The following is a 21,953-nucleotide window of genomic DNA, read 5'->3' as shown; positions in this document are numbered from 1 at the left end:
AGCTGATACAATGTTACAATGCCGGCAAGCGCCCGGACAGGGCTCCCAGCTGATACAATGTTGCAATACCTCAATGCCGGGAAATCGTGATCAGCGCTCTCACTTCACAAAACGCTGAAGCAGCTCGATAGACACCATCTTCTCCCAGGAACTCGAAAACACAAAGAAAGGACACAAAATTACGAGCAACTCTCTTCCTGGAAACACCTCCCTTATACTTCCTCCCTACAAGGATCATAGTAGATGTAGTTCCCTAAAGATTGGGTAGGCGCGGTGCTGCAGGAACCTGACAGTATGCCCTCCCTCCTAGCGCCTCCTAGGCCCCGGCTTGGCAGGATGTCTTCGGTGAAATGACCTAACAGCAACAGGAGCATGCACATTCGTAGATGGCTCCCAGGAGTCGTCCTCAGCCGAGTAACCCTTCCAGGCCACCAAGTACCACAATGTGCCTCTGCGACGTTTAGAGTCTTTTATGCAGCGTACCACATACTCCAGTCCATCGTTGCACAGCACTGGAGGAGGAGCCCTCCGTCGAGCAGACAAGGCCGGTTTCAACAAACTACAGTGAAAAACCGGGTGGATTCGAAGCGAGGCTGGAAGTTTCAGTTTATACGCCACAGGGTTCACCTGTTTCACAACAACGTACGGACCAATATATTTAGGATGGAACACCGAACGGAGTTTGAACCTGATGTTTTTGGTGGACAACCACACCCTGTCCCCCACCTGGTAAACAGGACCCACACCTCGATGCTTATCAGCCCATTTCTTGTACTCTTGTTTGGCTCGAACCAAATGTTTGGACACTTTCTTTTGGACCGCATGCAAACGTTGGACCGAACCCAACACCGAAGGTTGATTACCCACTTCTTCAGGAATGGTGATAGGCAAGGCCCGGGCATCGAATCCGTAATTAGCATAGAAAGGGGACACCCCCAACGAACTATGCCAGGCATTATTATAGGCAAATTCAGCTAGCCACAACAGGGACACCCAGGAATCATGAGCCTCAGTAGCATAGCATCGTAGATATTTCTTCAATGTCTGATTGAGCCTTTCAGTCTGACCATCTGTCTGGGGATGGAAACTGGTTGACAAAGAGGCTTTGATCTTCAACGCCAAACACCACGACTTCCAAAAGCTCGCAATGAACTGAGGTCCCCTGTCTGAAATGATGACTTCAGGAATCCCATGGAAACGGAAGACATTAGACAAAAGCAGCTGTGCTGTTTGACCAGCCGTGGGGAGGTTCCTACATGGTATAAAATGTCCCATTTTCGTGAGGCTGTCTACCACCACTAGCACAGCTGTATGTCCATGATCAGAAGGCAACCCTGTGATAAAGTCCATACTGATACTCTGCCATGGTTTCTTTGGGGTGGGCAATGGCATAAGTTTTCCCTTGCTCTGACTCTGCAATGTCTTGGCCCGTGCACACTCCTCACACTGACCCACCCAAAGTGCTACGTCTCTGGACAAGGTATCCCACCAGAACTGTCTTTGAACCAAGAGCACTGATTTCATTATGCCTTGATGACCTGACATTGGTGAAGAGTGACACCACTCAAAAGCCTTTTTCCTGCTTTCCATGGTAGGCAAAAATAGTTTGTTTTCTACGAAGGGCAGACCACGGACGAGGGATCGTCTGGTGTCTTTGCTACTCCATGACCTCCAGGCAGCCTCGGTCTTTTGTCCCTTGATTGTCTCTAGGAAGACATCAGCATTAAGAACACAGATCACTTTACTAGGTTCAATGATGGCATCCATTGGAGGATCGGCCTTTACCTCCAATGTATCACCCAAGCGTGACAGAGTATCCGCCTTCCTGTTTTCGGCACCTGGGCGGAAGGTTATCAAAAAATTGTACTCCGCAAAAAACAGCATCCACCGCATCTGTCTCTGCGACAGATGTCTAGCTGTTCGCATGTATTGCAGATTACGGTGGTCCGAGAACACAGTCACTGGATGTATGGCCCCCCATAAATACTGTCGCCACTCCTGGAAGGCCTTTTTAATAGCAAGTAGTTCTTTTTCTGCTATGGTGTAGTTTTTCTCGGCTTGGCTCAGTTTTTTGGAGAGGTACGCTACTGGATGGAGTTGACCTGTTTGCACATGTCTCTGAGACAAAATAGCCCCAACTGCCTCATCCGAGGCATCAGCCTCCACAATATACGGCAAATCAGGTTGTGGATGAGCCAAAATGGGCGCGGTGACAAACGCCCTCTTGAGATGAGTGAAAGCATGCTCTGCTTCTAGCGACCAACCGTACACCACCCCTTTTCTTAGTAATTGAGAAAGAGGCGCAGCAATGCGCGAAAAGCCATCAATAAACCTCCTGTAATAGTTCGCAAAACCCAGGAAACATTGGACTTCTTTCACTGTTTTCGGTGTGGGCCAGGATTGTACTGCTTGCACCTTTCTCTCTGCCATTTGCAACCCCTCTGGACATAGCATGACCCCCAGGAACTCCACAGTGGTTACTCCAAACTCACATTTACTAAGCTTGCAGAACAGATTGTTCTCTCTCAATCTCTGTAGGACCTGTGACACATGGTCGTGATGAATCCCTACATTACAAGAATATATCAAGATATCATCAATGTAAACAACCACACTGATGTCTACCAGATCCCTCAAAACATCATTCAGGAAGTATTGGAAAGCGGCCGGGGCGTTACACAATCCAAATGGCATAACAGTATATTCGAACAACCCATAGCATGTTTTAAAGGCCGTCTTCCATTCATCGCCCTCCCTCATTCTCACAAGGTGATACGCCCCCCGAAGATCTAACTTTGTGTAAATGCAGGCCTTCCTTACTTGATCTAACAGCACCGGAATAAGGGGAAGAGGGTACCAGTTACGGACAGTGTTTTTGTTCAGCATTCTGTAATCAACACAAGCCCTCAATTCACCATTAGCTTTCGCTATGAAAAATAAAGGAGAGGCTGCAGGGGACTTGGAAGGGCGGATGAAACATATAGCTTGATAATGAGTTAGATACTCTTTGAGGTGAGTAGTTTCGGGCACAGATAAAGCATACACACGACAGGAGGGCATCAGGGCTCCTTCCACCATATCAATGCAACAGTCGTATGAACGATGGGGTGGTAGTTCATTAGCCAACTGTTCGCTAAATACATCCGCAAACGACTGATATGCACTAGGTAATGAAACCTCCTTTTCGGCCGCAGTAGCCACCTGAAAAGGAATAGACAGCTCTCTAGCCTGAGTAACCGGATGTGCTGACATATGTTCCTGACATACAGGTGAAAGAAACCTCAATTTCTTCTCTTTCCAATCAATATCTGGGTTATGGTAGGATAGCCAGGGCATGCCCAGAATCACCTCATATTGTGGAGCCTCGATTATGTTGAGGGTTAACCTGTCCTGGTGTTCCCCTTCGGGTAAGTCTATCACCAACAACACTTCTTCTGTTTGTTCAGTGATCTTCCCAGACTTTAAGGGTTTCCCATCCACCGCCCACACTTCTTCTGGGTGCATCCGGGGTATGCGTCTCAAGTTCAAAGATGTTACTAGTCCGCTGTCTATGAAGTTGCCCGTGGCCCCAGAGTCAATCATCACCAGAACTTGATGACCCCCTAACTGACTCACCAGACACATGGACAACACGATGTGGGATACCGAATCCTGAAGAACCTCACAAACCAAAGAAGGTAGCTTTAAGGGAGTCTGATCACCCCTTCCTTCATTATCTTTGTCATATGACTCGGTGCTAGATATGGCTAACCTTTTCTTAACCCAACTCCCTGTAGTCTTTGGCTTGGAGGGACATTCTCTCACATAATGTCCCTTTCTTCCGCAATACATGCACAGCCCCTGAGTTCTACGGGTTTCCTTTTCTTCTCTAGTTAAGGGAGCTCTCACTGCTCCTATCTCCATGGGTTCATGGCTCTCCCCTATAGATGATGGCCCCTTCTTGCTGAAATACTCTGGCCTAGGGGAACCTCTGTCCCATTTTCTCCTGTCCCCTGATCTTTCTGACATTCTACCATCGAGTCGTAAGGAAAGATTGATCATACCGGCACAGGTAGTCGGTTGGGGATCTATTTGCGCTATGACATCTTTCATCCCATCCCGTAGCCCTTGATAATAAATGGACATCTGTTTCTCTTCAGGCCAGGAAGACTCTGCCACCAATCTGTTAAATGACGTTAAGTATGTAATCAATTCATTACGTCCCTGTCTTAACTCCATCAATTCCCTGTCAGCCCTGAATGTGGTGGCCCGTCTATCGAACACCCTCTCAAACTCGGTCCTAAAGGCCCCCCAATCTGAAAGAATAGCATCATCTCTCCTTACCAGTGGGACAGCCCAGCTTGCTGCATCCCCTATCATGTAGGAGATGGCGAACGCTACTCTAGAATGGTGGTTGGGAAAGGACGCGGGTTTGCAAGAAAAGTGCATCATGATTTGTGTAAGAAATATCTGCGTCTTGGATGAATCCCCCGAATACCTCTCAGGACTTGCCAACGGTATAGGGGGGGGTACCGTTACTTGGATACGGGGATTGAGCGTAGCAGCATCAAAAGGGTTACCAACTAACCTATCCACCCTTTCTCTCAAGGCGGTAGCCTCTGCTCTAGAAGCCGTAGCCTCAGCTCTAGAGGCCACTAACTCTTGTTGGACTATAACAAGCGCTTGCAACACTTCCTCTAGGGTAGCCATGTTTGTTCACCAATCGTATCAGGCGGAGCATATATCGTGGGCTCGTAATTCTGTCAGGGCCTGCTCCGCAGAATCCGATTGATGAACAAAGGGGTCCACCTCCTGATGTTACCAACACCCTGAATGTGTACACAGGGGGTTCGAACCATCAGGCGAGGGATAAATAATGAAAAGAGACCGGGGACGGGAAGGGGTCAGCAGGGACAAGGGATCTGAAACGACAGAGCATACGTTTATAACACCAATCAAATATCAAGGCTACTCTCAGTAATACTCTCTCAAACTCTGAATACCTTGCAGGGCTGTGCACTTTCCTCCAACAAGTTTAAATGAGATATCAGTTCAACTTCCTGAAAGGAAACACAATGGTTATCATAACATATAACACACAGGTGTAAGATCTAGCAGCAGTGTACCCTTTGTAATACACACCGTGTTATGCGGAGAAAGAACCTTTGTAATAGACCCCCCCGGGTAAAATGACTTGTTCCTCAAAATTAGTCTTTGAGATGATGCACAAGTCTATCATCCGGATTTATTCTAAAAGAGTTTGTGGTATAATCCCCCACGTTGTCACTCCATTAAGCACAGTACTGTCCCTTGAATTCGCATATGATATCTTTAAGCCCAAAAGATGCGATACGTTGGTGTACACTTATGTAGTAACAAGAGTCTTTTAAACCATATAACGGCAGCGTGTGGTTGCGACCACCACCACGCTCCGCTATTAGAATCTGATTCAGATCAAACAAAAACAACTAGCCGGCAGTAGGTAGTGGAATACCACTCTACTCCGGACATTGCAGGACAAGAAATGATCCTTCCACGGTAACTTGCAGCAGCCGCCGCCAAGCTCCGGGAACAGAAAACCCAGTAGAGCCGGGTTTGGAAATGGCACACACAAGACGGTGCTTTCCTTAGCCAAGGAAACAAAGTAGCAATTCTCACAATGCTGGCAAGCGCCCATGAACAGGGCTCCCAGCTGATACAATGTTACAATGCCGGCAAGCTCCCGGACAGGGCTCCCAGCTGATACAATGTTACAATGCCGGCAAGCGCCCGGACAGGGCTCCCAGCTGATACAATGTTACAATGCCGGCAAGCGCCCGGACAGGGCTCCCAGCTGATACAATGTTGCAATACCTCAATGCCGGGAAATCGTGATCAGCGCTCTCACTTCACAAAACGCTGAAGCAGCTCGATAGACACCATCTTCTCCCAGGAACTCGAAAACACAAAGAAAGGACACAAAATTACGAGCAACTCTCTTCCTGGAAACACCTCCCTTATACTTCCTCCCTACAAGGATCATGGTAGATGTAGTTCCCTAAAGATTGGGTAGGCGCGGTGCTGCAGGAACCTGACAATGATGTCCCGCAGGTGGGGTGCGATGACAGCGTCGGCCTTGTTGAAAACGTGGTGAGGGCAGGGGTCGGTAGGAGATCCGGAGTGGATGGAGTTCATCGTGCGGACGGTGTCTTCGGTGCTGATCGGGGTCCAGGCGCGGAGGGTGGTGGTGGGGGGCGGTGGTTCGGTCGTGGCGTGCGTCGGTTGAGTGCTGAAGCTGTTGTTTATGTCCGCGATCTTGTTGTGGAAGTAGGAGGCGAGGGAGTTGCAGAGGTCTTGCGAAGGGGTGATGTCGTTGCTTCCAGCGTTGGGGTTGGAGAGCTCTTTAACGATGTTGAAGAGTTCCTTGCTGTTGTGTGCGTTGTTGTCCAGTCGTTCCTTGAAAGCGGTTTTCTTGGTGGCGTGGATGAGTTGGTGGTGTTTTCGGGTGGCGAGCTTGAGGGCAGTCATGTTGTCCTGTGTTGGGTCTCTGCGCCATGTTCTCTCGAGGGCTCGGCAGTTCTTCTTGGAGCTCTTGAGTTCGTCGGTGAACCATGGGGCTTTCTTACTACCGGGTCTGGTAGGCGGGGTCTTCAGAGGGGCGAGGTCGTCTGCGCAGTTGCTGATCGACTTCGCGAGGTTGGTGGCCGCCTGGCTTGGGTTCGTTGCGCTGGTGGGAGGGTTCATGCTCAGGGAGGTCGCGAGCTGGTCGGCTGTGATCTTGTTCCAGCTTCTGCGTGCAACCTGTTGGTGGTGGTGGATCGTGGTCCTTCTGAAGCTGAAGTGGACGCAGCTGTGGTCCGTCCAGTGGAGTCCGGTGGCGTGGCTGAAGGCGATGTCCTTGCTGGATGAGAAGACGGGGTCGAGTGTGTGTCCGACGTAGTGGGTGGCGGTGGTAACCAGCTGCTTGACTCCCAGGTTTGTGAGGTTGTCCAGCAGGGTGGTGGTGTTGCGGTCGTTGTTGTTCTCCAGGTGGAAGTTGAGGTCCCCGAGGAGGATGTAGTCAGCGGAGAGGAGGGCGTGCGGGCTGATGAAGTCGGCGATGTCTTCGCTGAATTGTGTGCGTGGTCCCGGGGGTCTGTAGATGAGGGTGGTCTTGGGGTTGATGTGGACCTGGAAGTGCAGGTGCTCGGCGGGTGCGAGGGTGTCGTCAGTGTTGGTCGTGATGCGGATGGTGTTCCTGTGGATGATGGCGATGCCTCCTCCGGTCTGGTTGATGCGGTCCCTTCGGATGATCTTGTAGCCGTCTGGGATGGCGATGGCGATGTCGGGCGCTGAAGAGGCGTTCATCCAGGTTTCCGTGAGGAAGGCGACGTCTGGTGAGGTTGTGTCGAGCAGGTTCCAGAGCTCGATGGCGTGTCTGTGGACGGAGCGGGTGTTGAGCAGGATGCATTTCAGGTGGCTGCTGCTGTTGCTCGTCTTGGTCTTGGTTGGTGCTGTAGTAGTGCAGGTCCAGATGCAGGTGAACTTGCAGGCGTTGCAGCAGAAGGGTCCGTGGGTGCGTCTCGGGGTGGCTCGGTAGCATCCTGGGATTCGGCCGGTGTTGAGTGCGTTGAGGGTGGCGGCGTCATACGTCCGGCGGGTGGGCTGGGGTCTGCGGGGGCCAGGGGTCCTGGCGCTGGGCGCGGTCCAGGCGCGGACGGGTGCAGACGGGCTTACCTTTGGCGCACCTTCAGCGCTCAGTTGGCGCTCCCTCTGCGGGCGGTCGCTCTGGGGGCGTCATAAGAAGGGGGACGAGAGGGCGGGTCAGCTGGGCGGCGGGAGCGGCTCGGCCAATGGGACGGTGGTGGGCGGGGCCTGTGGCGAGCTGCGGCGGAAAACTGGCGAGCGGGCGGCTCTCACACTCACACTCTCTCTCACACACACTCTCTCACACTCTCTCTCTCTCAAACTCTCTCTCTCACACTCTCTCTCCCACACTCTCTCTCTCTCTCACACTCTCACACACTCTCTCTCACACACACTCTCTCTCACACTCTCTCATACTCTCTCTCTCAAACTCTCTCTCACACTCTCTCTCACTCTCTCTCTCACACTCTCTCACACTCTGTTTCACACTCTCTCACACTCTCTCACACTCTCTCACGCTCTCTCTCACTTTCTCTCACACTCTCTCTCTCACACTCTCTCTCTCACACTCTCACACACTCACACACACTCTATCACACACACACTCTCTCTCTCAAACACACTCTCTCTCACACACACACTCTCTCTCACACACACTCTCTCTCTCTCTCACACACACTCTCTCTCTCACACACACACTCTCTCTCTCACACACACAGTAGAGCCTTCTACCGCCACCACTCTACCACTCTCTCCACCAACACTCTACCACTCTATCCGCCTCCACTCTATCCACCACCACTCTATCCGTCACCACCCTATGCACCACCACTCTATGCACCACCACTCTAGCGCACACACTCTAGCACCCACACTCTAGTGCCCACACTCTAGCGCCCACACTCTAGCGCCATCACTCTACCCGCCCACCACTCTACCCGCCCACCACTCTACCCACCCACCACTCGATCCACCACCACTTGATCCGCCACCACTCGATCCGCCACCACTCGATCCGCCACCACTCAATCTGCCACTACTCGATCAAACTCCACCCTCCAACTCCAAAACAACCCTCCAACATCACCCTCCAACTCCACCCTCCAAACCCTCCCTCCTAATCCAGCCTCCAAAACGACCCTCCAACTCCACACTCCAACTCTACACTCCAACTCTACACTCCAACTCCACCCTCAAAATCCACACTCCAAATCCACAATCCAAGTACTACTACACCCTCCAAATCCACCCTCCAACTACACCCTCCAACTCAACTCTCCAAATAGACCCTCCAACTCCACCCTCCAGCTACAATTCCACCCTCCAACACCACCCTCCAAAACACCCTCCAACTCCACCGTTCAACTCCACCCTCCTGCTCCAACATCCAAATACAACCTACAAATCCTCTCTCCAACTACAACTCCAGCCTCCTAATCCACCCTCCAAATCCACCCTCCAAATACACCTGCAAACTACAACTACATACTCCTACTTCACCCTCCAACTCCACCCTCCCACTCCACACTCCCACTCCACCCTCCAACTCCACCCTCCAACTCCAACTCTACCCTCCAACTCCACCCTCCAACTCCCACTCAACCCTTCAATTCCAACTCCACCCTAAAACTCCACCCTCCAACTCCACCGTCAAACTCCACCCTCTAAACCCACCCTCCAAATCCACCCTCCAAATCCACACTCTAATTCCACCCTCCAAATCCTCCCTCCAAATCCACCTTCCAAATCCTCCCTCCAAATCCTCCCTCCAAATCCATTCCCAACTCCAGCGTCCAAATCCAACTCCACCCTCCAAATCCAACTCCACCCTCCAAATCCAACTCCAGCCTCCAAATCCAGCCTCCAAACCCAACTCCAGCCTCCAAATCCAACTCCAGGCTCCAACTCCAACTCCAACTCCAGCCTCCAAATCCAACTCCACCCTCCAACTCCACCTTCCAATTCCAACCTCCAACTCCACCCTCCAACTCCACCCTCCAACTCCAACTCTACCCTCCAACTCCAACTCCACCCTCCAACTCCACCCTCCAACTCCAACTCCACCCTCCAACTCTAACTCCACCCTCCAACTCCACCCTCCAACTCCACCCTCCAACTCCACCCTCCAACTCCACCCTCCAACTCCAACTCCACCTCCAACTCCAACTCCAACTCCAGCCTCCAACTCCAACCTCCAACTCCACCCTCCAACTCCACTCTCCACTCTCCAACTCCAACTCCACCCTCCAACTCCAACTCCACCCTCCAACTCCAACTCCACCCTCCAACTCCACCCTCCAACTCCAACTTCACCCTCCAACTCCAACTCCACCCTCCAACTTCACCCTCCAACTCCACCCTCCAAATCCACACTCTAACTCCACCCTCCAAATCCTTCCTCCAAATCCACCCTCCAAATCCTCCCTCCAAATCCATTCCCAATTCCAGCCTCCAAATCCAACTCCAGCCTCCAAATCCAACTCCAGCCTCCAAATCCAACTCCAACTCCAGCCTCCAAATCCAACTCCAACTCCAGCCTCCAAATCCAACTCCAACTCCAACTCCATCCTCCAAATCCAACTCCAACTCCAGCCTCCAAATCCAACTCCACCCTCTAACTCCACCCTCTAACTCCACCCTCCAACTCCACCCTCCAACTCCACCATCCAACTCCACCCTCCAAATCCACACTCTAACTCCACACTCCAAATCCACCCTCCAAATCCTCCCTCCAAATCCATTCCAAACTCCAGCCTCCAAATCCAGCCTCCAACTCCAACTCCAGCCTCCAAATCCAGCTCCAACTCCACCCTCCACCCTCCAACTCCACCCTCCAACTCCAACTCCACCATCCAACTCCACCCTCCAAATCCTCCCTCCAAATCCACCCTCCAAACCCTCCCTCCAAATCCATTCCCAACTCCAGCCTCCAAATCCAACTCCAACTCCACCCTCCAACTCCACCCTCCAACTCCACCCTCCAACTCCACCCTCCAAATCCACCCTCCAAATCCTCCCTTCAAATCCATTCCCAACTCCAGCCTCCAAATCCAACTCCAGCCTCCAAATCCAACTCCAGCCTCCAACTCCAGCCTCCAACTCCAGCCTCCAACTCCAACTCCAAATCCAACTCCAGCATCCAACTCCAGCCTCCAAATCTAACTCCAACTCCAGCCCCCAAATCCAACTCCAACTCCAGCCCCCAAATCCAACTCCAACTCCAGCCTCCAAATCCAACTCCAAATCCAGCCTCCAACTCCACTCTCCAACTCCAGCCTCCAACTCCACCCTCCAACTCCAGCCTCCAAAAACACCATCCAACTCCACCCTCCAACTCCAGCTTCCAAAAACACCATCCAACTCCACCCTCCAACACCACCCTCCAAAAACACCCTCCAACTCCAGCCTCCAACTCCAGCCTCCAAATACACCCTCCAACTCCACCCTCCAAAAACACCATCCAACTCCACCCGACAACTCCACCGTCCAACTCCACCCTCCAACTCCAAAATCGAAATACACCATACAAATCCACCCTCCAACTACAGCTCCACCCTCCAACTTCAACTCCACCCTCCAACTTCACCCTTCGACTCCACCCTCCGACTCCACTCTCCGACTCCACCCTCCAACTCCACCCCCCAACTCCACACTCCAACTCCAACTCCACCCTCCAACTCCAACTCCACCCTCCAACTCCAATTTCACCCTCCGACTCCAACTCCACCCTCCAAATCCAAACCAGTGTTGTTTGTAATATCAATACATGTAAGTCACATAAATACAACACATGTTGCATTACAAATGCTATAGATGTCACATTTGCAAAAGTTATAACTATTAGCGTTGTAAATGACAAAGCAATTATTTTCACTATTTTCCACAAATAAACATTTTAAAAAATTGGTCTTTTACAATAGCAATAGCTCAAACTTTGCAAATGAGAAACATATTGCATTGCATTTTAACACCCTGTTAACTTCTGCTGATCTAATGCTCTCTTTCACCACACCTCCTTCTCTAACTCCCTATTCTATGTTCTTCTCCTGTGCAGAACTGCTGATCTCTTCCACCCTGCCTCCTTCTCTAACTCCCTGTTCTCTTCTCTTCTCCTGTGCTGATCTGCTGCTCTCTTCCACCCGCCTCCTTCTTTAACTATTTGTTTTCTTCTCCTGAGCTAATCTGCTATTCGCTTCCACCCGCCTTTTTCACTAACTCCCTGTTCTCTTCTCCTGTGCCGATCTGCTGCTCTCTTCCACCCACCTACTTCTCTAACTCCCTGGTCACTTCTCTTCTCCAGAGCTGATCTGCAGCTCTCTTCAACCCGCCTCCTTCTCTACCTCCCTGTTCACTTCTCCCGTCCTGTTCTGCTGCTCTCTTCAACAACACCTCCTTCTTTAACTCCATGTTCTCTTCGCCTGTGCTAATCTGCTGCTCTCTTCCACCCACCTCCTTCTGTAACTCCCTGTTCTCTTCTGCTGTGCTGATCTGCTGCTCTGTTCCACCCACCTCCTTCTCTAACTCCCTGTTCTCTTCTGTTTTGCTGATCTGCAGCTCTCTTCCACCCCACCTCTTTCTTTAACTCCATGTTCTATTCGCATGTGCTTATCTGATGCTCTCTTCCACCCGCCTCCTTCTCTAACTCACTGTTTTCTTCTCCTGTGCTAAACTGCTGTTCTCTTCCACCCGCCTCTTTCTCTAACTCCCTGTTCTCTTCTCCTGAGCCAATCTGCTGTTCTCTTCCACCCGCATCCTTTTTAACTCCCTGCTCTCTTATCCTGTGCTGATCTGCTGCTCTCTTCCACCCCAAATCCTTCTTTAATTCCCTGTTCTCTTCTGCTGTGCTGATCTGCTCCTCTCTTCCATCCACCTCCTTCTCTAACTCCCTGTTCTCTTCTCTTCTGCCTCTTTCTCTAACTCACTGTTCTCTTCTCATGTGCTAATCTGCAGCTCTCTTCCACCCCGCCTCCTTCTTTAACTCACTGTTTTCTTCTCCTGTGCTAAACTGCTGTTCTCTTCCACCCGCCTCTTTCTCTAACTCCCTTTTCTCTTCTCCTGTGCTGATCTGCTGTTCTCTTCCACCCGCATCCTTTTTAACTCCCTGTTCTCTTATCCTGTGCTGATCTGCTGCTCTCTTCCACCCGCTTCCTTCTTTAACTCAATTTTCTCTTCTGCTGTGATGTTATGCTGCTCTCTTCCACCCACCTCCTTCTCCAACTCCCTAGTCTCTTCTCTTCTCCCGAGCTGAACTGATGCTCTCTTCCAACTGCCTTCTTCTCGAGCTCCCAGTTCTCTTCTCCTGTGCTGATCTGCTGCTATATTATACCCGCCTCCCTCTTTAACTTCCTGTTCTCTTCTACTATACTAATCTGCTGCTCTCTTCCACCCGCCTCAGTCTTTAACTCCCTGCTCTCTTCTCCTTTGCTGATCTGCTGCTCTCTTCCACCCCACCTCCTTCTTTAACTCCCTGGTCTCTTCTCTTCTCCTGTGCTGATCTGCTGCTCTCGTCCACCCCAAATGCTTCTTTAAATCGCTGTTCGCTTCTCTTCTCCTGTGCTGATCTGCTCCTCTCTTCCACCCCACCTCCTCCTTTAACTCCCTGTTTTTTTCTCATGTGCTGATCTGCTGTTCCTTTCCACAACCTCCTTCTCTAACGCCCTATTCTCTTCTCACATGCAGATCTGCTGCTCTCTTCCTCCAGCATCATTCACTAACTCCCCGTTCTCTTCTCCTGTGATAATCTTTAAGCTATCTTTCATCCGCCTACTTCTCTAACCCCCAGTTTTTTTCTCCCGTGCTTATCTGCTGTTCTCTTTCACCCACCTCCTTCTCTAACTCCCTTTTCTCTTCTCCTGTGCTAAACTGCTGTTCTCTTTCACCTGCCCCCTTCTCTAAATCACTGTTCTCTTCTCCTGGCTAATATGTTGTTCTCTTCCACCCGCTTCCATACTTAACTCCCAGTTCTCTTTTCATGTGCTAATCTGCTGTTCTCTTCCACCCCGCCTCCTTCTTTAACTTTTTTTTCTCCTGTGCTCATCTGCTGTTCTCTTTCACCCGCCTCCTTCTATAACTCCCTTTTCTCTTCTCTCGTGCTGATCTGCTGTTCTCTTTCACCCACCTCCTTCTCTAACTCCCTGTTCTCTTCTCCTGTGCTGATCTGCTGCTCTCTTCCACCCGCCTCCTTCTCTAACTCCCTTTTCCCTTCTCCTGTGTTAAACTGCTGTTCTCTTTCACCCCGCCACCTTCTCTAACTCACTGTTCTCTTCTCATGTGCTAATATGTTGTTCTCTTGTACTGTAATACGTATTTATTGAGCGCAACTGTCACCCAAAAGGGTATCCTTAACTCCCTGTTCTCTTCTCCTGTACTGATCTGCTGTTCTCCTCCATTACATATCCTTCTTTAACTCCATGTTCGCTTCACCTGTGCTGATCTGCTGCTCTCTTCCACCCGCTTCCTTACTTAACTCCCTGTTCTCTTCTCCTGTGCTAAACTGCAGTTCTCTTTCACCTGCCCCCTTCTCTAAATCACTGTTCTCTTCTCCTGGCTAATATGTTGTTCTTTTCCACCCGCTTCCATACTTAACTCCCAGTTCTCTTTTCATGTGCTAATCTGCTGTTCTCTTCCACCCCGCCTCCTTCTTTAACTGTTTTTTTCTCCTGTGGTCATCTGCTGTTCTCTTTCACCCGCCTCCTTCTATAACTCCCTTTTCTCTTCTCTCGTGCTGATCTGCTGTTCTCTTTCACCCACCTCCTTCTCTAACTCCCTGTTCTCTTCTCCTGTGCTGATCTGCTGCTCTCTTCCACCCGCCTCCTTCTCTAACTCCCTTTTCCCTTCTCCTGTGTTAAACTGCTGTTCTCTTTCACCCCGCCACCTTCTCTAACTCACTGTTCTCTTCTCATGTGCTAATATGTTGTTCTCTTGTACTGTAATACGTATTTATTGAGCGCAACTGTCACCCAAAAGGGTATCCTTAACTCCCTGTTCTCTTCTCCTGTACTGATCTGCTGTTCTCCTCCATTACATATCCTTCTTTAACTCCATGTTCGCTTCACCTGTGCTGATCTGCTGCTCTCTTCCACCCGCTTCCTTACTTAACTCCCTGTTCTCTTCTCATGTGCTAATCTGCTGTTCTCTTTCACCCGCCTCCTTCTCTAGCTGCCTTTTCTCTTCTCTCGTGCTGATCTGCTGTTCTCTTTCACCCGCCTCCTTCTCTAACTCCCTTTTCTCTTCTCTTGTGCTGATCTGCTGTTCTCTTCCACCCCAACTCCTTCTTTAACTCCCTGTTCTCTTCTCCTGTACTGATCTGCTGTTCTCTTCCCCTACACATCCTTCTTTAACTCCATGTTCTGTTCGCCCGTGCTGATCTGCTGCTCTCTTCCATCCGCCTCTTTCTCTAACTCCCTTTTCAATTCTCCAGTACTGATCTGCTGTTCTCTTTTACCCCACCTCCTTCTCTAACTCCCTGTTCTCTTCTCCTCTACTGATCTGCTGTTTTTTACACCGCCTCCTTCTGCAACTCCCTGCTCTCTTCTCCTGTGCTGATCTGCTATTCTATTCCACCTGCCTCCTTCTTTAACTCACTGTTCTCTTCTGCTGTGCTAATCTGCTGCTCTCTTCCACCTCACCTCCTTCTCTAACTCCCTATTCTCTTCTCTTCTCCTGTGCTGATCTGCTGCTCTCTTCCACACCACCTCCTTCTTTATTTCCCTGTTCTCTTTTGCTGTGCTGATCTGATGCTCTCTTCCACCCACCTTCTTCTCTAATTTCCTGTTCTCTTCTATTCTCCCGTACTAATCTACTGCTCTATTACACCGCCTCAATCTCTAACTCCCTGTTCTCTTTTACTGTGCTGATCTGCTGCTCTCTTTCACCTCACCTCCTTCTCTAACTCCCTGTTCTCTTCTCTTCTCCTGTGCTGATCTAATGCTCTCTTCCACCCACCTCCTTCTCTAATTCCCTGTTCTCTTCTATTCTCCCGTACTAATCTACTGCTCTATAACACCTCCTCATTCTCTAACTCCCTATTCTCTTCTCTTCTCCTGTGCTGTTCTGCTGGTCTCTTCCACCTGCCTCCTTCTTTAACTCCCTGTTCTCTTCTCCTGTGCTGATCTGCTGTTCTCTTCTACCCACCTCCTTCTTTAACTCCCTGTTCTCTTCTCCTGTGCTGTTCTGCTGCTCTCTTCCACCCCGCCTCCTTCTTTAACTCCCTGTTCTCTTCTCCTGTGCAGATCTGCTGCTTTCTAAAACCCGCCTCCTTCTTTAACTCCCTGTTCATTTCTCCTGTGCTGATCTGCTGCTCTCTTCCACCCGCTTCCTTACTTAACTCCCTGTTCTCTTCTCATGCGCTGATCTGCTCCTCTTTTCCACCCACCTCCTTATTTAATGACATGTTCTCTTCTCCTGTGCTTATCTGCTGCTCTCTTCCACCCGCCTCCTTCTTTAACTCCATGTTCTCTTCTCCTGTGCTGATCTGCTGCTCTCTTCACCCCGCATCCTTCTTTAACTCCATGTTTTCTTCTCCTGTGCTGATCTGCTGCTCTCTAAAACTCGCCTCCTTCTTTAACTCCATGTTCTCTTCTCCTGTGCTGATCTGCTGCTCTCTTCCACCGCTTCCTTATTTAACTCCATGTTCTCTTCACCTGAGCTGATCTGCTGCTCTCTTCCACCCGCCTCCTTCTTTAACTCCCTGTTCTGTTCTCCCATCCTGATCTGCTTCTCTCTTTCACCCCGCCCCTTCTCCAAACCCTATTCTCTTCTCCTGTGCTGATCTGCTGTTCCCTTCCACCGCCTACTTCTCTAACTCCCTGTTCTCTTCTCTTTTCCTGTGCTGATATGCTGCTCTCTTCCACCCGCCTCCTTCTTTAACTTCCTGTTCTGTTCTCCCATCCTGATCTGCTGCTCCCTTCCACCCTGCCCCCTTCTCCAAAACCCCGTTCTCTTCTCCCGTGCTGATCTGCTGTTCCCTTCCACCGCCTACTTCTCTTACTCCCTGTTCTCTTCTCCTGTGCTGATCTGCTGATCTCTTCAACACGCATCCTTCTTTAACTCCCTGTTCTCTTACAATATGCTGATCTGCTGCTCTCTTCCACATACATCCTTCTATAACCGCACACTCACATACATACAACCATGCACGCACACACATACAAAAACACACATACAACCACACACACACAACTACACACATCTATCTATCGCCCTCACTCTATCTATCGCCCTCACTCTAGCGCCCTCACTCTATCTCTCTATCTATCGCCCTCACTCCATCTATCGCGCTCACTCCATCTATCTATCGCCCTCACTCCATCTATCTATCGCCCTCCCTCCATCTATCTATCGCCCTCACTCCATCTATCTAACGCCCTCACTCTATCTATCTATCGCCCTCACTCTATCTATCTCCCTCACTCTATCTATCTATCGCACAACAACAGCTTCACTCAGGGGCACCACAGCATCACTCAGGGGCACCACAACATCACTATGCGCTACCACAGCATCACTGAACGCCACAGCACCACTTGTCGCCACCACAACATCACTCAGCGCCACCACAGTATCAATCTGTGCAAACATTCAACAACAACTGGTTCAAATATGTTCTCTCAATGTTTCAAGCTTTATTACAAATGTCACAAAAAATGTTGATATTTCACTTCTGTTCTTATATTTTAGTCACGATAAAATACACTGAACATAATCTTCACAAAAGTTATTTACAAAAGTTTAAGCTATTGCCATTATAAATTACAATAACTTTTATTTAAGTATTAATTATTTTAAAAAAAAGAAACATTGTTATTTGTAAAATCAATACTTCTAAGTCACGTAAATACAAAACATGTTGCATTAAAAATGCTATAGGTGTCACATTGTCAAAAAATAAAAGTATTAGCATTGTAAATGACAAAGCTATTCATTTCACAATTTTCAAAAATAACACATAAATAACAAATTTGTCATGTACAGGACAAAAAATTAAAACTTTCCTAATACGAGACCTATTGCATTGCAAATGCTTGTTTTTTATTTTAACTGGAGGGAATTTCTGTTGTAACCGTTCTCAGTCACCGCTCCTTGGTCATTCCGACAGCCTGTGAAAGTGTCTGCAAAATGAATGCCCCCCTCAGCCCCACCTTTGACATGGCAGGCTGTGCTTACTAGAAGGAGAGGCTATCCCCCCACCTCCCTCCCCCATGCAGGGCGGCAGCAGGCACTCCTCGTGGAGGGTCAGGGAGGGTTGTCAGGCACATGAGAGGAGGGTAATCTAACTGACACCTTCGGCTCACACCCCCTCAGGCACCAAAGAGCTTCTGGCATCTGCAAATACAGCCCACTCCTTAGAGACTGCAATGCTTAAGTAAGAGTCACTCCCTCTCCTTGGGCTTACATGACAATGTTTAAATATATAAAGCTGTCACTTGTGTTCTAGCGTATTTTCTCTCCACGTGTGACGTTTGTTACCCAAGAATGGAATCAAATGCAACCGTAATTTTTAATCATAGTTGTTTCAACTTGAAACAACTATGATTAAAAAATTGTGTTGTTTTCAACCAAAGAAGAGCATGCGCCGAGTAAGGTTATCCATTAAGAGTAATAGGACAGGGCAGCGCAGAATGGAGGTGCGTGCCTGCAGAGGGCCCTTTTGTTTAGAATCGTCAATAAATCTGTCATTGTCAGATATGGTTGACTCTGTTTTGCATGATTTGAGTCAGGCCAACCTAACAGATAGAGCATATTTTGAAAATGTAACTTGAATTATAATTGCTTGCTGTGTTACCCCCTGCATCAAGGGCGGGCTGGCTGTAGTGTGTATCTGGCGTTTCCAGGAGGGCTAGAAAGGTTTTGTAGCAGTCCAGCTGTTTTAAAAGCACTGCAGAGCTCCTTGTATCCAAGAGTTTTCAGGCAACTATAAAAGTGGCAAGATAACTCTGGGGATTAATGCACCTGGTGAGAGATCAGAGTTTTGTCTGGTAGCTGTGTTGGCTCATCTAAGGATGCTCGGAGGGTTAATGAGCCTGCTGCAAAGACCGTGTACTATGCAGATCAGAGAAAATATTTTATTTGCAATGCTAAGTGGGTACTGCTTTTATCACAGAGGGTCCTTTTATTACTGTGCAGTTTATAAATTACAATCACAATCTAGCACAGTGAGCTATGAAGTGTCAAAGAGCTGCACCCAAACTGCCTAGACAAACAAATAAACCAGGCAATAACTCACTGACCCCCTTCCTGCATGTTACACTTAAAGATCTCCCACTTACGTATTCTCAGCGTGAATTTCCTATATCTGTAGAATGTTATATCAAAGTCAACTTTCTGTGACCCAAGAACTACTCGTCATCTTTGTAACTAAGGTACAATAAGTTGCTTCACAAGAGGAAGTTCTGTGGCATTAAAAAGGTCCATTATGGGGAATATTTTGTGAGTAAAGGCAGTTTATGTGGCATGTTGTATGTTATTGTGATATGTTTGGGTGTTGATGCAAACCAGATCCCAATGCAACGCTTGGTAGTTTTTCAATAGCTTTGACTGCACACTGCATGTACTTAAAGCTACCTACGTCGTCATCACATGAAATGTCTTTATTGATGTCATAGCTACATGTTCTCAATTGCTTTATTAACTTTCTTGCTTTCTCAAATTTGCTTGAAAATGCACCATTTGCCCACTATTTTTTCAAACTTTACTCAGGGACGTCCCCCCGAACTCCCCTTATGACTGTCGAGTTTGCTCGCTGCGCTCGCTCCCCCACAGGACACTTTGTTCTTTTACGCCTCACCACTTTCAAATGTCACCAGCCCCCCTGGTCCGAGCCCTCTTCTCACACCTGCCCAGGCCCCTTAAGGCCTTGCTGGGTGCACCCCAAATCATTCTCCTCCATCTTGTGAGTTGCAGCCTACCTGTGCCTTAGATTGCAGTGAGCAGAGTCCAGGAAGTGGTAAGGAGACAGACTAGTGCTGTATGTTCCCAAGACAAAAAGTTGTTTTCACTTTCTGTGTTTACTGTCTATGCCTGTGGTTGTTACAGTAAAAAATTGTAGTTTTGGCCTGCATGTGATTGCATATTTTATCACCTGTGTTCTGTTTTAAATTTGTGGTTTTCCCTGCCCATGATTACCTCCATTTAGTGTGTTGAATTGTGAGATTTGCAGTCCAACCTCTGAAGTTTGTCCCTCTCATTCCTTGGTGACAATTCTGTTTTCCCTCCAAATTTCTCCTTTGCTCTGTGCTAAGACCTGTATGTTAAAACAGTAGACTCCCAACCACCATTTTGTGTTCACAAGCCAGTGAAACCAACACCCCTGCCTCCCCCCCCACCAGCAACAGGGATTTTTTCTACATCAAAGGGTGCTTCTGTGAGCTGTTTAAACTGTGTTTTACTAGGGCCGGTGCACTTCGTTTTTTTGGCCAGCAGGGGGAGTAAAGTTTTATTCAAACAGTATTGTTAGATTTCAAGTTAGTGAGGCCCTTACCTGCTGAAGTCCAAAGTGTGGATTGAGCCTGTCTGTCTCCTAGGAGATTCTGAACAGGAGAAGCAGCTTCCAACTCCCTGGCCAGCAAACCTTGTCTGAGGTCGCTGGGACCTTATATGGTCTGCTAGTGGTTGGTACATCTCTACGCTGATTGGTGGTTGTATCTGGAGTTTCTATTGGATTAGGGTCAATGTCCTCATTGGTTGGGTATTTGAGGGTTCTGATTGGTTTCTGGGTCTCTGATTCAATCATTGTAGGGTTGGAACTAGGGCTAGGGTTAGGATTTCTATTGGAAGTGGGGACTAGGGCTTCCTATGTTATTGGTTGTTGGGAGTAGGGTGGGACTAGGGCTAGGGTTAGACCTTTAATTGGAAGTAACGATTAGGGCTTCTGGTGTGATTGGTTGCTGGACTAGGTGTGGGACTTAGAGTAGGGTTAGGCTTTCTTTTGGAAGTAGGGACTAGGGTTACCTGTGCCACTGGTTGCATGGACTTGTTTTGCGACTACTGGTAGGGCTAGGGCCTTTATTGGACGTACAGATCAGAGTTGTTTAACTGATTGGGTACTTGGACTAGGGCTAAGATTGGCTGTTAGGTCCAGGTCTCCTATTGGTTCTTAGATTTTAGGGCTAGTGTTGTGATTGGATAGTGTTAGGGCAAGAGTTCCCATTAGCTGAAGGGGTCACCTGATTACTAGGGCTATAAAAAAGGCCAGGCTTAGGGTATCTCAGCCCGAGCGTTGAGGCTAAGGGCAGAGAGGACAAGGACAGTTGCCTGTTTGATCCTGTTAAGGGCAGAGAGGGCAAGGCAGTTGCCTGTTTGATCCTGTTCGAGACTGGTCAGGACTAGGGCCAGAAATGCTGCCCTTTTTCTCATTTAGCAATACCCAGCCCACACTATCCACATCCACAAACAGAGCAACACACTCACACCAAATGTACACCTCGCACAACACTATGCAGAGATTAATGTACCAGCCTGCACTACAAACCCAACAAAACCACACCTACACACCCTACTATCCCAACTACCACACATATCCACCATCACCTCCAAACAGTACACAACTCTATCCTATACCACTAATCAATACAATCATCACTAACACAACACCAATCAACACCATACATAACTACATCCCATCCAGACACACTCTTCCCGCTGTAATTACACCTAACAGACCTTCCAGCAGTTGTCCAAAAAACACCCTCCTCTCCCTTCTACCATAATAACACTAACTCACAACATACACTGTACACAACCCCACTTTGTAACTCTTGCAACACATATACTTTCAATGTAATTATGTATCTACATATTTATCACTTTCTTCTAATTTAGCATTTCCAATGCACTACCCTATTTCTCAGCCTATACTTCGCTCAATATATCTTCTAGCCCAACCTTCTGACTCATCTCAAACTTCTTCTACTACTCCTTCCAATGCACTACCCTATATCTCATCCTATGCATCTATCAATATATCCTCAACATCCACTCTCTCATTTATCCCAAACCCCATACCACTGCTATGATTTCCAAAATAACCCTTTCTAGACTCTCTCCTACTCTACCCCTCCTTGTATCATCGGACACCTCTTTTACTATGCCGATCCCCTAAAACAAACCTTTCTAAACTCTTTCCTCTGAGTCCTCCCCTCCAAAACTCCTTTTTACTCATGGAAAAGCCTCCTTCTATTGCTAAGACCTAAAACAAAAAAAACAACAAATAAAATAAACATCTTTCACTCTTTTTCCCTCCACTATCCTTTTTTTTTTTTTTAATTATTTTTATTATTGCAAGAAGGAAGAAGGTAGATTTACATGTCATAAAAATAGCAATAAAAAAGTTAAATAAGCGAATCAATTAACATCAAAATCGAAAAAAGAAA

This window comes from Lissotriton vulgaris, chromosome 3_1, assembly GCF_964263255.1.
Source record: "Lissotriton vulgaris chromosome 3_1, aLisVul1.2, whole genome shotgun sequence".
In the NCBI taxonomy this organism is placed as follows: domain Eukaryota; kingdom Metazoa; phylum Chordata; class Amphibia; order Caudata; family Salamandridae; genus Lissotriton; species Lissotriton vulgaris.
Note: the sequence above shows the minus strand (reverse complement) of the source record.